Genomic DNA, 13,333 nt, shown 5'->3' on the forward strand with positions numbered 1-13,333 from the left:
TTAAACAGTAAAGAACAAGTGGACTGTAAAGGGACTGAAGCCGCTAGTGAAAATTGTTGTTTTTAAAGGGATGACTAGATCAATTTGGTTTCTTTGGAATTGTAACATTTCAGTAATTTCTGTTCCAAAGAAATGGTAGACTGTCTGTTAGTGAGTGTTAAGTCCAGAGAGACTGAAGACCTTTCCCAAAGTCTTTAGTGCTGTCTAGATCCACTGTGTAACTTCCAAGTTAGAAAGGGAAAGTGAAGCACAAGACCAAGCTTTAAACTTTTAGAAGCTCTAAGCTTTCCAAGTCTTATTTCTCCAGGATAAGGCCCATCCTTTCTGTTCTCCTCTCTTCCCATGGTTCATATTAAAATTTACATGGAGTATGGTAGGCACTAGTTTGAAAGGGCTTGCCAAATTTTAACTACATTCAAGGTTACTTCTGGGGAAACACCCATGCTCAGAGTACTGCATATGCCCACAGCTCCTTTGATAGTGACTGTGGCAATGGCTCATATGTTGTACAGAGTAGTCCTGAAAGGAAGACTTCTTAGAAACAGGTCCTGCATGGTTCATTTGAGGCTATCCATCTTTGATAAATGATGCCAAGCTTTGCCTGTGACATTGCATGGATGGCACTGTAGCTCTCAAGGGACATTGACAATTAAGAACAGGAAACAGGTTGCTACAAGGAATAAAGTAGAAGCCAGAGACAGGCTGAAGACAACTCCCTATCCCTGTGCTTTCTAAGTGTGGAAAATAAATCTTTTATGTCACTGGTTATGAATAAAATTTTAAAGTCAAAAAAAAAGAAGCTCATTTTCTTCATCAGAATAAACCTAGAAATTCCAGACAGTCTTGGAGCTCTTAACTGTTTTCTTGTTCAGCTTTGCTTCGTTATGGAAATATTTGTAAAGGAAACCAATACTAAATTGCTACTCAAGTTCACAGTTGCTTTTTAGAACTAGATTGGCCAGGAACACATTGTTATTTTACTGAAAAACAGTCTGCTTCTACACATTTTTATTTTTAAAAAATCATACCATTATAACACTAATCTTTTAATTTTAATTTAACTTATTTATTCAAAGGCACCTTTCAGATTCAATGTATGCACTTTATCTTAAAACTTAGCTTTTATAATGACATTTGCTTATAATTAGTTAATGATTTAATAACTAAGAATTTGTAACCTAAAAATAAAATAGCTAGTCAAAGAAGTGTAGGAATATCTTTGAAAGTCTTAATTACCTTAAATGAAAGTGTTTACCTGATATATTTTATTGGACTTCGCCTTAAGTCTATGCTCTTGATTCTCTGTATACCCATTTACTGACCTGTGCAGTCCTTCACTTGGTTCCCAGTACAGCAGATCAGCAGGGTGGCGGGGAAGCCCGGGGAAGAGAGGGGTGAGCATTAGAGCACTCTTTCTTTCCCGGTCCGGCTGCAACTGGGACCATTTCCATGGGTCTGAGCGAAAAGTACATCAGGATAACACATTTTGGTAATTTTTAAATGAATTACATTTTTACCAAAGAAGGCTAATTTTCACAAGTATTAAAAATGTATGGTTATACAGTTGTGTAAATGTAAACCTGTAATTCTACATATTTTCTAGTTTGTAGTTTTATGATTCTAATTAATTTATAAATGTATAAAAATATTTCCTACCAGTAGTTTTTTTTTTTAAAAAAAGTGATCTTACTATTGTGTCAATCATAGACACAGCAGCTGAACTTTATTTTTTGAAAATGAAGTTGGTGACATTTAAACACCGTAGCTCATGTTCATGACCTATATGGTTGATGTCTTCCTTGCGGTAATATGAGGGTTTGTTCTTTTTTTAGAAACTCTTTGTGATAATTTTACTGATTTAGTTTTAGTCTTTGTTCAATCTGTAAATGTAGCTTGGTGTTCCCTCTCTCTTTCCATCAAAACGTTTTAGGACTGTCTCTATGAACAGCCAAAAAAGGCTAATCGTATACATATACACATGTGTATGTGTGTAAAATTATATACATATATATATATATAAAATTTTAAAGTTTCCAATTATTTCTCATTTTTCCTCTCAATCTGCCTGAAACAGGTATTTGCAAACACTGTAGCCTTTCACTTATTCTGGAGGGCTTTGCGACAGCTCAATCAACATTAATGGTGCATTTCTAGTTAAGGACACAGAATAGGGAGAAGTCAATTTGAGATCCCTGATGAACAAGTGTTTTCAGAAAGAATGAGCACAAATGGGTTTAGCAAACAGAAAGCACAGAGAGCTGCCGCGCGCGGAGCACTCAGGCAAGCCAGACACAATGGGAGACCGAGGCACTGCAGAGCTTTTTAAGTGGCGTACAATTGGAGCCATGGACTTGATCCAGCCATCTCTGTTAAACTGTTCGGAGATAGGTGAAAAGCAGAGCAAGCGGGAATTCTATAGAGTGCCGAGGAACAGCAAATGGAGAGCTAAATGTAGAAAGAGTGAATGCGCTCATTCATGGATGAAGTCAAAACCAGCGCATTTCCCTAGTTAATTTACCTTGGAAGGGAGCTTTAGGTACTGAGCCATTAGGAACAACAAAAAGTATTTAAACTTCCACCGTTAGAATTTTGAAAGAACGTAGTCTACATCCAGTATTTTATGAACATATTTATATAGATGCATGAAAACATAACGTATCTCATATAATTATAGTAAATTCCCACAACCTTATAGCCAGCATCATAATTATGGTGAACTTCTTCCACCCAAAAAGATGCCACTCTATATTAATGACAAATGAGCAAGTGTACAGTTATAGAAACGTGAAACTAGATGTCAGATATTACATACAGAACATGGAAGGATTAATATCAAATGGTTTTCATTAGTTGGAAAAAGTTGTATATTTTTAAAAAGTCTCTTAAATATATGAATATGCTTTATGGCTTTGAAATTTTTAATGTTATAAAGGGGCATGGAGGAATAATAAATTCTAGAATTTGAAGCTGTTAAATACATGAAAAAGATGAGTCATATCTTAATTTATCCATCACTAGCAACTTGGAGAACTAATTAGTCTTCAAAATAATTACTAAGAATTAGCTATATTCCAATTAGTGTCGGGCTAAAAGGGGAAAGCTACTTTATATACATAATATTAGATGGTTCACTTGTCAGAAACAGTGAAATACGAGTTTTGAGACTGAGAGCTCGAGGAACTGAGGGACAAGCTCAGGGTTAAGTCTTAGGTCGCCAGTGCCTTGCTGTCCCAGACAGTGTGTGCTGCATGCGTGCTCCTAGCCCTGACAGTACTGGCTGCCGTCAGAATGACCTGGGACTGTTTCTGCCGCCATGCTTCCTAGCCCGTCCGCGTTGAAAGCCCCAGGAAAATGGCCAACCTTAGGCCAACTACCAGAACCTTAACAGTGCTTAAGAAGAGTATCTGAACCTTTCAACTCCCCCAGCAGGGCATGCAGCCTGCCTTCCCACTAAGGTTCTGCTGGTAGCAAGTTTCATAAAAGGAAGGAATTTAAAAGTTAGGAAGACAACTGTGCAGTCCACTAAATGGCATGAATACTATAGTGGCTTGGACAGGAGCAGTAGTAGTCTATCAGTCTGAATAAAAACGCCATTTCATTTTAAAGTAAGAAACCCCCGGCTCTGTGGACAGCGAAACTCTTGTGTCTAATTTCCCCAGACTTATTCTTCAGCCCCACCTCCCACCTCCAAACCCCCTTTTTTGGAAAGTCCATCCCTGTTCCATGAGTTACCTTTGGGATTCCCAGTCACGTAAGTGGGCACACAGCATACAGTTGGGTATGGATTTAGGGAGTGATTTCTTTAGTATATGTCCTTGATGACAGTTGATAAGTGGGAGGGTGTGACACAGGCCTCTGGCAGCCACTTGAGGGATAAGGCAATGAAAGCAAAGTGATATTATTGACTAATATTTGAGTCTCCAAATGAAGTCTTATGATGTGTCTTTTGACTTCCCAATTAGAGAGCCAGTATGTTCCTCTTGGGCAATAAAATTGCTGTCGTTTGCAACCAAAAATGTGCTCAGTGTGATTCTTAACTTCAGTCTGGGATAAGAAGGACAGTATCACTTTTATTCTGAGTAAATTATAATAATTTAGAGAATATTGAGTATTAAGAATTTGAGACAAATTTATAAAATACATTATTCTTAAGAGTTTTCCACCCCTCTTAGGGTCAAAAGGATGAGAAAAGAAACTCAATAGAATATAAAAATAACATCCCCAAAATAGAGCCATAGACACAAGAACCATACAAGAATCTTTTGTTTAATAAAATAACTTCTTGATAAGGAAAGCAAGAACTGGATGTATGAATCCTATAATATTTTTTAAAGTGTCCTGGCATATATCTAAATAACACTGAAATGTAAATCAAGGGCCTGGGGTAGACAGGCCTGTTATGTATTTGTAGTCTTTACTGGACCCCCACTTTCCCTCCCTTCGTGAAAGCATCTCTACTGTGAAGAGTTGTGACTGAACACTCAAACTTCACTGTGGCCTCACGACTGCATCTCTTACTGCTACCTACTGACGTTTACACTCCCTGCTCCTACCTAGGGACCGAGGAAGGCACAAGATACACTCAAGCAGTACAGATTTTAAATCACAAGTGTCAGTTTCATATGAAATATAATTTGATGACATTTAAGATTCTTTATCAAGCTGCTCTGTGGATTCAATTTTTAATTGTACTGTACTCTTATTTTGTAAACTAGACCCCTTTTTATTTCTAACACAGAAAAAAACCCACCCTGTTCCCCGATTCCTTTCTAAAAATATTGCAATGAAATATATAAAGCAATTATTTATTTATTTATTTATATTTACTTAGATTTATTTATTCTATGTATATAACTACACTGTAGCTGTCTTCAGACACACCAGAAGAGGGCATCAGATCCCATTACAGATGGTTGTGAGCCACCATGTGGTTGCTGGGAAATTGAACTCAGGACCTCTGGAAGAGCATTCAGTGCTCTTAACTGCTGAGTCATCTCTCCAGCCCCAACTATTTTTACGTGGATACATATAATTTACGTGTTATACAATGTATGTATGTTTGTACGTATGTATGTATATGTATGTTGAGATAGGGTCTCAAGTAGCCCAGGCTAACCTCCAACTCCTTAGGAGAGGATGATCTTGAACTTCTGCCCCAGACACCTCTATTTCCCGAGTACTACAAGTCAGTGTATACCACTGTGTCTGGTTTGTAGAAGCCAGGTCCTCAGCCAACTGAGCTACCTCTCTCGTCCCATTTTAACCACTTTGTTTTTGGAGATTGTGATGAAAAGGACATGAGGTTTACCATTTTAAACTCTATTAAGTGTGCAGTTCATTTACAACCATCGTCATCATTCATCTTTAAAGTTTTCTTGAAAACTTCAAAACCTTGTACCTGTTAAACGGCTTTCCTGTCCTCTATCCAAGACATCTGCCATTTCCCTTTTGTCTTGATGGCACTGACTACTATAAATAGCTCAGTCTGTGTAATTATATCAGTATGGTGAATGGTGAGTGGAGTGTTTCACAGACGTTGCCTTTAAGGCTTATCCATGTGGCAGTATGAGTCACAATTGTCTTCCCTCTCAAAGATGACTAAGACTCCATTGTGTGTATACAACACTCTTGGTTTAGCAATTCCTTCACCTTTGGGCTAGTTTTAGCGACCTTTCATGAACATATGTGTACAAACACCAGCTTGAGTCCTTCCTTCCAGTTCTGCTGGGCATACACTCAGAGCAGAACTACTGGATCATATGGTAGTTCTAGCAATGACTTTAAGGCCCACCATACTTTCCCCAGCCGCTCTATCACTTTACATTCCCACTGCGACACCCGGAAGACTGTCATACATTAGAATAGTCTGCTAGATCAAAATAAAACACAATGCTTAGAAAACAGACATGAAACTATTGTTCAAAGTAGCATCAAGACATCATCATGACATTAACAAAATTGTCAGTAAAATTTTTTCCAAGTTTTCTCATTTGCCTATTGTTTTCAGAATTAGAATACTTCATACAACTTTTTATGCTCTGTGTGTGTGTGTGTGTGTGTGTGTGTGTGTGTGTGTGTGTCTTTTCATGACATTACAAAGACAATATAATAATCTTACGTGTGTGTGTGTGACAGGGTCTTGGTGTATCTCTGGATGGCCTGGAACTTGCTGTGTAGACTAGACTGGCCCCAAACTCTCAGACATCAACCTGCTCCTGCCTCCCCAATGTTGGGATTAAAGGAGTGCACCATCACACTTGGCCATAGTTATAATTTTAATATGTGTGTTGTGTTCAACCAAGAAAAATACTGTAATTTTCTCAACCATAAAAGTACATGGTATTTAAGTTGCTAGAATTTTTTACTGTCTTTATAAATATATAACAAACATATTTATAGATAAGTACTTCTTTTTAATAATTCCCATAGGAAAATATCAGTTAAAAGATGTATTTTTGACAGTTGCTCGTAATGGATTTGTTTCCAAAGTTGCTTCATAGATTTTGTATAATCTCACCTTTCTAAATAGAGGAGCCCACGGCAAGAGGTCCTGTAGTTCTTCTGTGAACCATTACACCTCTAACCGATTATTTATGACCTAATAAATACAAAATAAGTGGGTGTGCGGTGAACTTCTGGGTCATGTACATCAGGTCAGTCTGATCTGTTTGTATACAGCACTGCTGAGCAAGTGAGGCAGGGCAGGCAGTGCTCCCGCCACACAGCTCAAGTGTAATTGTTGCTAAGGTCGTCTTTGTTGTTGAAAATAATTTTCATATAATATGCTCTGATCACAGTTTCCCCTTCCCCAACCACTCCCAGATGCTCCCCACATCCCCACTCATCAGCTCCACACCCCTCCCCTCCCCTCTCTCAAATAAGCACATCTTTGAAAATCCACAATTTAAGAAAAAGGAAAAAGGTACAAGAAACACAGACAGACGTACACACAAAAACAGACACACACACTCACACACATACACACATTCACGCACACAGATACACATACACCCACAGTCACACACACACATGCTCACACACATATACACAGAGACACACACACTCACATACACATGCTCACACACATATACATTCATTACATATACAAGCACACTCACATACAAGCACAATCACACACACATACACATGCATAGTCACACACACATACACACACACACACACAAAAACACAAAAGTGCTAAGTTTACACGTATCTGTGAAACTGTTTAGTACAAACTTTTGCACATAGTAAGCATCAGTTGGGTCAAAATTATTCTACTGTTTTTTTTTTATTGACTGGGCATATGTTTTAAGTCACGATTAGAAAGTACATTATCTACACATTAACACATTACAAGGATTCCCTCTTTTATGTTAAAAATGTGGAGTAAAATTAGCAAATAAAGAGAGAGCCTTATAAAACTGTCCTGAGAGTCAATGAAGTATTCCATTTTGACCGGACCGTAGATGATAATAGACACATTACTAGAACTGTCAAACTCTTCCCAAAGCAATCTCCCAGGCTAATCACACAGACAATCACTCTTTTCATTTCTATAGTAATAACAAAAATTTAAGCAATAGCTCTTGATTGAAGTTGTCTTGAAAATTGCTGAGTTCGAGACCTTATTTTAAAATGCAGCAGCCCTGAAATGCTAAATGCAATTTGCCATGCAGACCAGAGAAAGACATGAAGTGTTTGCTACATTTTCCCTAATTGTTTGTGATTGCAGGCTGAGTAGCCCCCGCACTTCATCTTCAGAACCATTTCTCAGGGCCTCGTCATCTTTGACCACTAGTTTTAATCAAAAGGAGGATAAAAATAAAGTAACTTCACCTTTACAAGAGATAAACCTTCACATTGCCAGCCTTAACATTTTTATTTAATTGACCTTAAAGAAAAAGCTCTCAGTGGTTAAACTGTTGGTTCTTGATGGATTCTAGTTAAGGTAGCATATTACCCAGGGTTAATACTGACAAAAATCATTGTCTTAGAAACAGAGTTAAAACAAATTGTGTTTAGGTTTTGGTCTGTACAGCAATAAATAAAGCACACACTTATATTTAACTATGTTGTTTAGAAAGCTTATGCAATTAAAAAAGATAACTTGTATTAAAAGTTGTATACATTGGCCTTTATTTCTATCCATAAATATGGCCAATTAAACACAAAAGCCAGAGTGGAATCAGTTCCCTGGAAATTCAGCACTGTGTTTGTTAATCTCTTCCCGTCACTGAATGTCACTCTGGAGAATCTGGAGAGTAACTTGCCCCATATCAAATTATCAAGTCTGCCATAAACAGCAAATCATAATTCAGACTTCAGCACTGACCAAATGTTTTCCTTAGCTCTATGAAAATCAAATATTCCTTCCACAGTTAAGAACAGTGTTTTTCTAAATTTTTCATCATTTTAATATTGAATAAATTACTTTTCTCATTTATTTAACAATGACTTGCCCCTTCCCAAGAGCAGCTACTTTGTTCATGCTTGATAAGAATGAGGGAAATGCTGGTCTAGTATGAAGATTATGTAGAGAGGATGAAGTGTCCAAGGTGCTGTCAATAGGGGTGCTTTTTTGTGCGAGGAAGGAGCCATTTTCCTCAGAGGACGCAGCAGAGGGTAGAGTACAGGTGACCAGTCAAGAAGGAGAAAATCAGACTCAGACTTTTAGAAAATGCTTTCCATTCTATGCATCAGTAGAAAGGGGGATTAAAAACTCCCTCTGGATGAGTTCCCATGGCATTAAGTATTTTTAATGTAAAACAATTTGCTTATTGAGAAGGGGCTTAACTAAACCGTTTTCTTAAGAAGAAATATAACTATATTTTCACAGCCTCTCTGTTCTAGAGTAGGACCGGGCATACCAAGGAAAGCCACAAGCTGACTTGGGAGCAAGCTGTGAAATTCAGAGCACACTTCTATACTGAATTAGGAGACTGAAATTTTCATTCGCTATTTGCAATATCGAAATAAGTGTTTTTATTGCATGTGTTAAGCAAAGTGCAATCCCTTAAAATAAACTTTGTTTCTCAAATGTTCTTCTTTTCATTATTACAATGCCATGGGAAAATGTTTATAGGGGAAGTAAGTCCATGGGGTGGTTTTATATAAAAGCCACAAATAAAAGTGATCCATCATTTCTTAACATACAGTCATCTAAGTAAATGCATTTTTGTACATACTCTTTTTTAATGTATATACAATCTCTACTAAATAGTAGGAAGCAAATTTCTATACTAAAAGCAAGTATCTTATATCTAGCTTAAGATTGATAAAGGCTTTCTTGAGTTTAAAGAATCTACTTTTAATTAGTAAATTAATTCTCTAAAGTACACATAAATGAGGGCGATCAAAGCCTGAGTTTGGTAAAATATGCTGAGATTAATAAGTTTTAAGTGGTTGGCCAGAGTCCATGCCCTCGGACGTTCAGACCAGCAGGAGAAGAGCAGGTGCCAAGGCCCATCCACCAGCACTTCTTCCAACTGGTGATGGCTGGGTGCGCTGGAGGAGTAGGCGGTCAGGAACCTGCAGAACCACTGTGACAAGGTCCCTGACTACAATGCTACCATAGGTAAGATGCAGGACTTCACCAACAGTATCAACAGTGTCTTGGAGTCCTTGCATCTGGGAATAAAGAAGGGGGTCACTGAAAACGACAGGGGCCCATTTATGAACTGGTGAACCTTGCCACTTCAGTCTCCAACATTGTAAATTTTGTTGCAGCCCAGCTAAGTTTCAAACCTGATCCTCTGGCCTACAACTTATATTTTATGTATAAAACTTGCTAAGTGTGGTTTTACTCCCTCTAAATAGCTAATAGGAACACCCTTTAATTTTTAATATCTATATTATCCTGAAGACAGAATCGCCATAAAAATTACAAACCAATGTGGGCTTTTCTAAGCAAGTGAAGATAGATCTTAAAGAAAAAGAAAGATAATGTTTACAGGATTGTAACGGCTAGCATATTTATAATCAGAATTTAGAAGGCGGATACCAAGGAGGAGGTAGCGACTTGAAGTTACTGCGGTTCTAACTTTAGAAACTATTACTAATAACAAGGCATCATATTCTTGGCATCCCTGTCAACAGAAGTTGCTGATGCCCAATCGTAGTCTCTGATGCTGGGATAAAGACTGCAGTCTGCATACTCAACTCTCAGTTATAGTTGACAAAACAAAGGGGTATCTTTGTAATTCAAATGTAACTTAACTGTAGAGCCATAAAGTACAAATATGTTGTTACTTACAGAAATAGTATACTCTTAAAATGTGAACTTGCAGTGAGATTACCTTTTGTTAATTTTAAATTAACTTTTTTAACTTATTTAAAATAAACATTAGATTAATTTTTTAAATTAAATGTACCCTAATTTAAAAGTGAAACAACACTAGTCAGGCATGGTGGTTTACATAGAAAATTCTAGGCCAGCCAGAGCTACAGAGTGAGACACTCTTAAATAAATAAATAAGTACTTGCTTTCCATCTGCAAATAGTCATGTCTTCGCTTTCTGAACAAATTTCAATTTCCAGTAACAATAGTTCTAAAATAATAAGTACCTTAAACACTAAGCCGGACGCGTGGCTCACACCTGTAACCTGAGCATCCGGGCAGTGGACACAGGCAGACTGCTAAAAGACGAGACCAGCGGAATTGTCGTCTAGCATAAAAACAAGAACACGTACAGCAACAAAAAAAACCTCTAAAAGTTAAATTTTTCATATGTGAAGTTACTAATGGCAAACAACAGTGAAATATACAAGCTATCCAAGAAATTCTTGATTGCTATTTTAAAAAAAAACGTCTTGGCTGGTCTAAAACTCTCTGTATAGACCTGACTGGTTTCAAACTCACAGAAATATGCCAGCCATGGACCACCAGGCCTAGGAAAAAAAGTTTAATTCACGATAACAAAATCTGAAAACTGTCTTTTGAACCTTTTAACACTCTCCATCAAGAATTACTGTAAATATTTTTTTAGAATTTTCTATGTTACAAGAAAGCTTAAACCAACTCGGTCAAAGCCATGATCATGCTAGTCATTTATTTCACAGTCGTGTGTGTCCGTGGGACATCACACATGTCTGTCGATACGATGAGAGGATCTAAAATTCCACCTATCACATGATCTCTTTACAAGTATGTGTATCAGTTGTGGTGCATGCCTGTCTGTACTCTGCGCACAGGCGGCAGGACAAGACGTTAAGTTCACAGTCAGCATTAGCCACACAGCGAGTTGGGAATCAGGCTGTGTAATATGTGAGAACTCGTCTCAAAGATAAACGATATTCGGATCGAGATCTGTGAGATAAGGCATCAGGTAAATTCCCAGGAATTGAGAAACTACAGCCTCTTCTCCTCCTCGTTTTGGTGATTTTCTTCCCTGGTTATCTTTTCAACTGAACCTTACCAATCTTTTCCAATCTCACGATCTGAACTAGTTTCCTGTATTCCTAGCTGTTTTTACGTAGCTGAATACCCCACAAGCCCTTCAGCCGGCTCTCAGATTGCTTTGGTTATCTTCCTTCTCAGGGGAGCCTCTCTTCTCTCACCCATTCGTTTCTGTGTGCATTACTCACTTGTGTGTTTTCTGTTACTTCAGACTTGATGTGGAGACTGAACTTGAAGTCTGATCTACTTCCTTTTCTCTTCTTCAGTCCCCCCATTACCATCAAACCCAGTCATTTACCGTTCTAACTAGGGGTATCTGCCTGCCTGAGAAGCTCAGTTTTTCTAATGTCCTTCATGTACTCTTGATTTAATTTTTTTTCTTTTTGCTTTTATCCCACTGTTCCTGGCACTGCAGCTATGAACTGAAACTACACCTCGTGTCTATAAGCTAAGCCATTTTCCCTGTATCATGATCGTAGCTGTCTTAAGTGGGAAATTCTGGGATTTTTGGAAGGGGGGACTCAGTGTGTCATGGGATGTTTTGCTGAGGCAGACACGGGAGCGGATGCATGGGAGTATAAGTTAAGACCGCACAGACAGCGGATGATGCTCTTGCGCTGGTTCGCATGCCGTGCTTGCTTCACTGACCTTCACTGACCTTCGCTTGTTGTGATGTCATAGACAGAACTTCTCGTGGCATTCTGGCTGCTCTCTGCCCGTGTGCAGACCTGTGTGCATCTGGTGGAGCCTTGCAGCTCCTTTTGGTGTAGCTGTTACTACTGATTCGTGTGTGGTGTCTGCCCGTTGGACTGGACTGGCTCTACTGACTCCTGTTTGATGTTTTGGACTGGTCTGCAGATATCCTGACAATGACACTCGGCATAGACCCACAGAACTACTACTAAACAGGTCCATACCCCCCTTGTCCTGTTAACCGTCTTTCTCCACAGCCTTGGTCGGTGGGCTGTCAGGGAGGCTGGAGCACTTAAGAACCCCTATTAAAGTAGGTTTTGAAGACTCTAAACCTACAGCTGTTCCTACATTTTCTTTGGCTGGTGCAGCTGCTCTGTACTTTTCATCTGCTTATTTCGTATGAATCAGCAAGGTGGTAGGAAACAGATGAGATGTAAAGATGTACAGACATGGCCCAGGCTTCATTCATTTGACTCTTCTGAAACACAGATTCTGGTATTTAAAATTAGATTAGCGACAGATGCCTCCTGGGGGTCACCACTGAATGAAGTGCTTGCCACTGCATTGCCTAAGCGTCATCGTGGAATGATGTATTCGCTGGAGTAGACCCTTTCTCACACCTCCGTCCTGCTAATCCTTTTGGCCTTTTTTAACTGGACTGCAGCCACCCTTTGTTTTCCCAAAATATTTTGTGTCCTAGTTCTGATTCCTGTGACTATCGACGATGTCTCTGTTCATCTCCCAAGTCATATTTTGTTAAATCCCTTGAGGATCACTCTATTTTATTTGACCTCTTTAGCTCCAAGAATCAGTGTTGTTACTGACAACTAAGAGCCAGGCTACTCATGACTGTCGGGTGGCTATTGAAGCCACAAATAACAGCTGATGGTTTTGTAGCATATAGCAGGTATTTCAACAACAAAAACAGGCTAATTCATGCCAATCCTGGTGGACCACAGTAAGTGCTCCTGAGAATAAAAAGCATTTTAAAGTCTCTCTCTCGCGCACACACACACACACACACACACACACACACACACACACACACACACCAGGAGTTCACCCTTAATAAGCACCTGTTACCATGCTAAAATGATTTAGGATTACTTGATTTAATTCAATCTACTTAACTCCCTGTGGTTAAATTACCTTATTAGCTCTATTTTATAACACATGGAGACCTGAGACAAAAAAAAAATGAAATAAATGTTAGAGTTCTGACCTAGGTGCCCTAACTCTGGAGTG

The 13,333-nt window shown here is 38.6% G+C and overlaps 1 protein-coding gene and 1 long non-coding RNA gene across 2 annotated transcripts in view; one reads left to right on the forward strand and one right to left on the reverse strand.

The window, feature by feature from the left end:
- The window catches only part of LOC102549502 (uncharacterized), a 79,777-nt gene that overhangs the window by 18,113 nt on the left and 48,331 nt on the right, over window positions 1–13,333 (reverse strand). The window lies entirely within an intron of this gene.
- Pcnx4 (pecanex 4) overlaps window positions 12,103–13,333 on the forward strand; it is a 50,693-nt gene continuing 49,462 nt past the window's right edge. The window contains exon 1 of the mRNA XM_087554766.1: window positions 12,103–12,304. The gene's annotated coding sequence lies outside the window, so the exon portion shown is untranslated. The remainder of the gene's footprint in view (window positions 12,305–13,333) is intronic.

Source organism: Rattus norvegicus, chromosome 6 (assembly GCF_021556685.1).
Source record: "Rattus norvegicus strain SHRSP/BbbUtx chromosome 6, alternate assembly SHRSP_T2T, whole genome shotgun sequence".
Taxonomy (NCBI): Eukaryota; Metazoa; Chordata; class Mammalia; order Rodentia; family Muridae; genus Rattus; species Rattus norvegicus.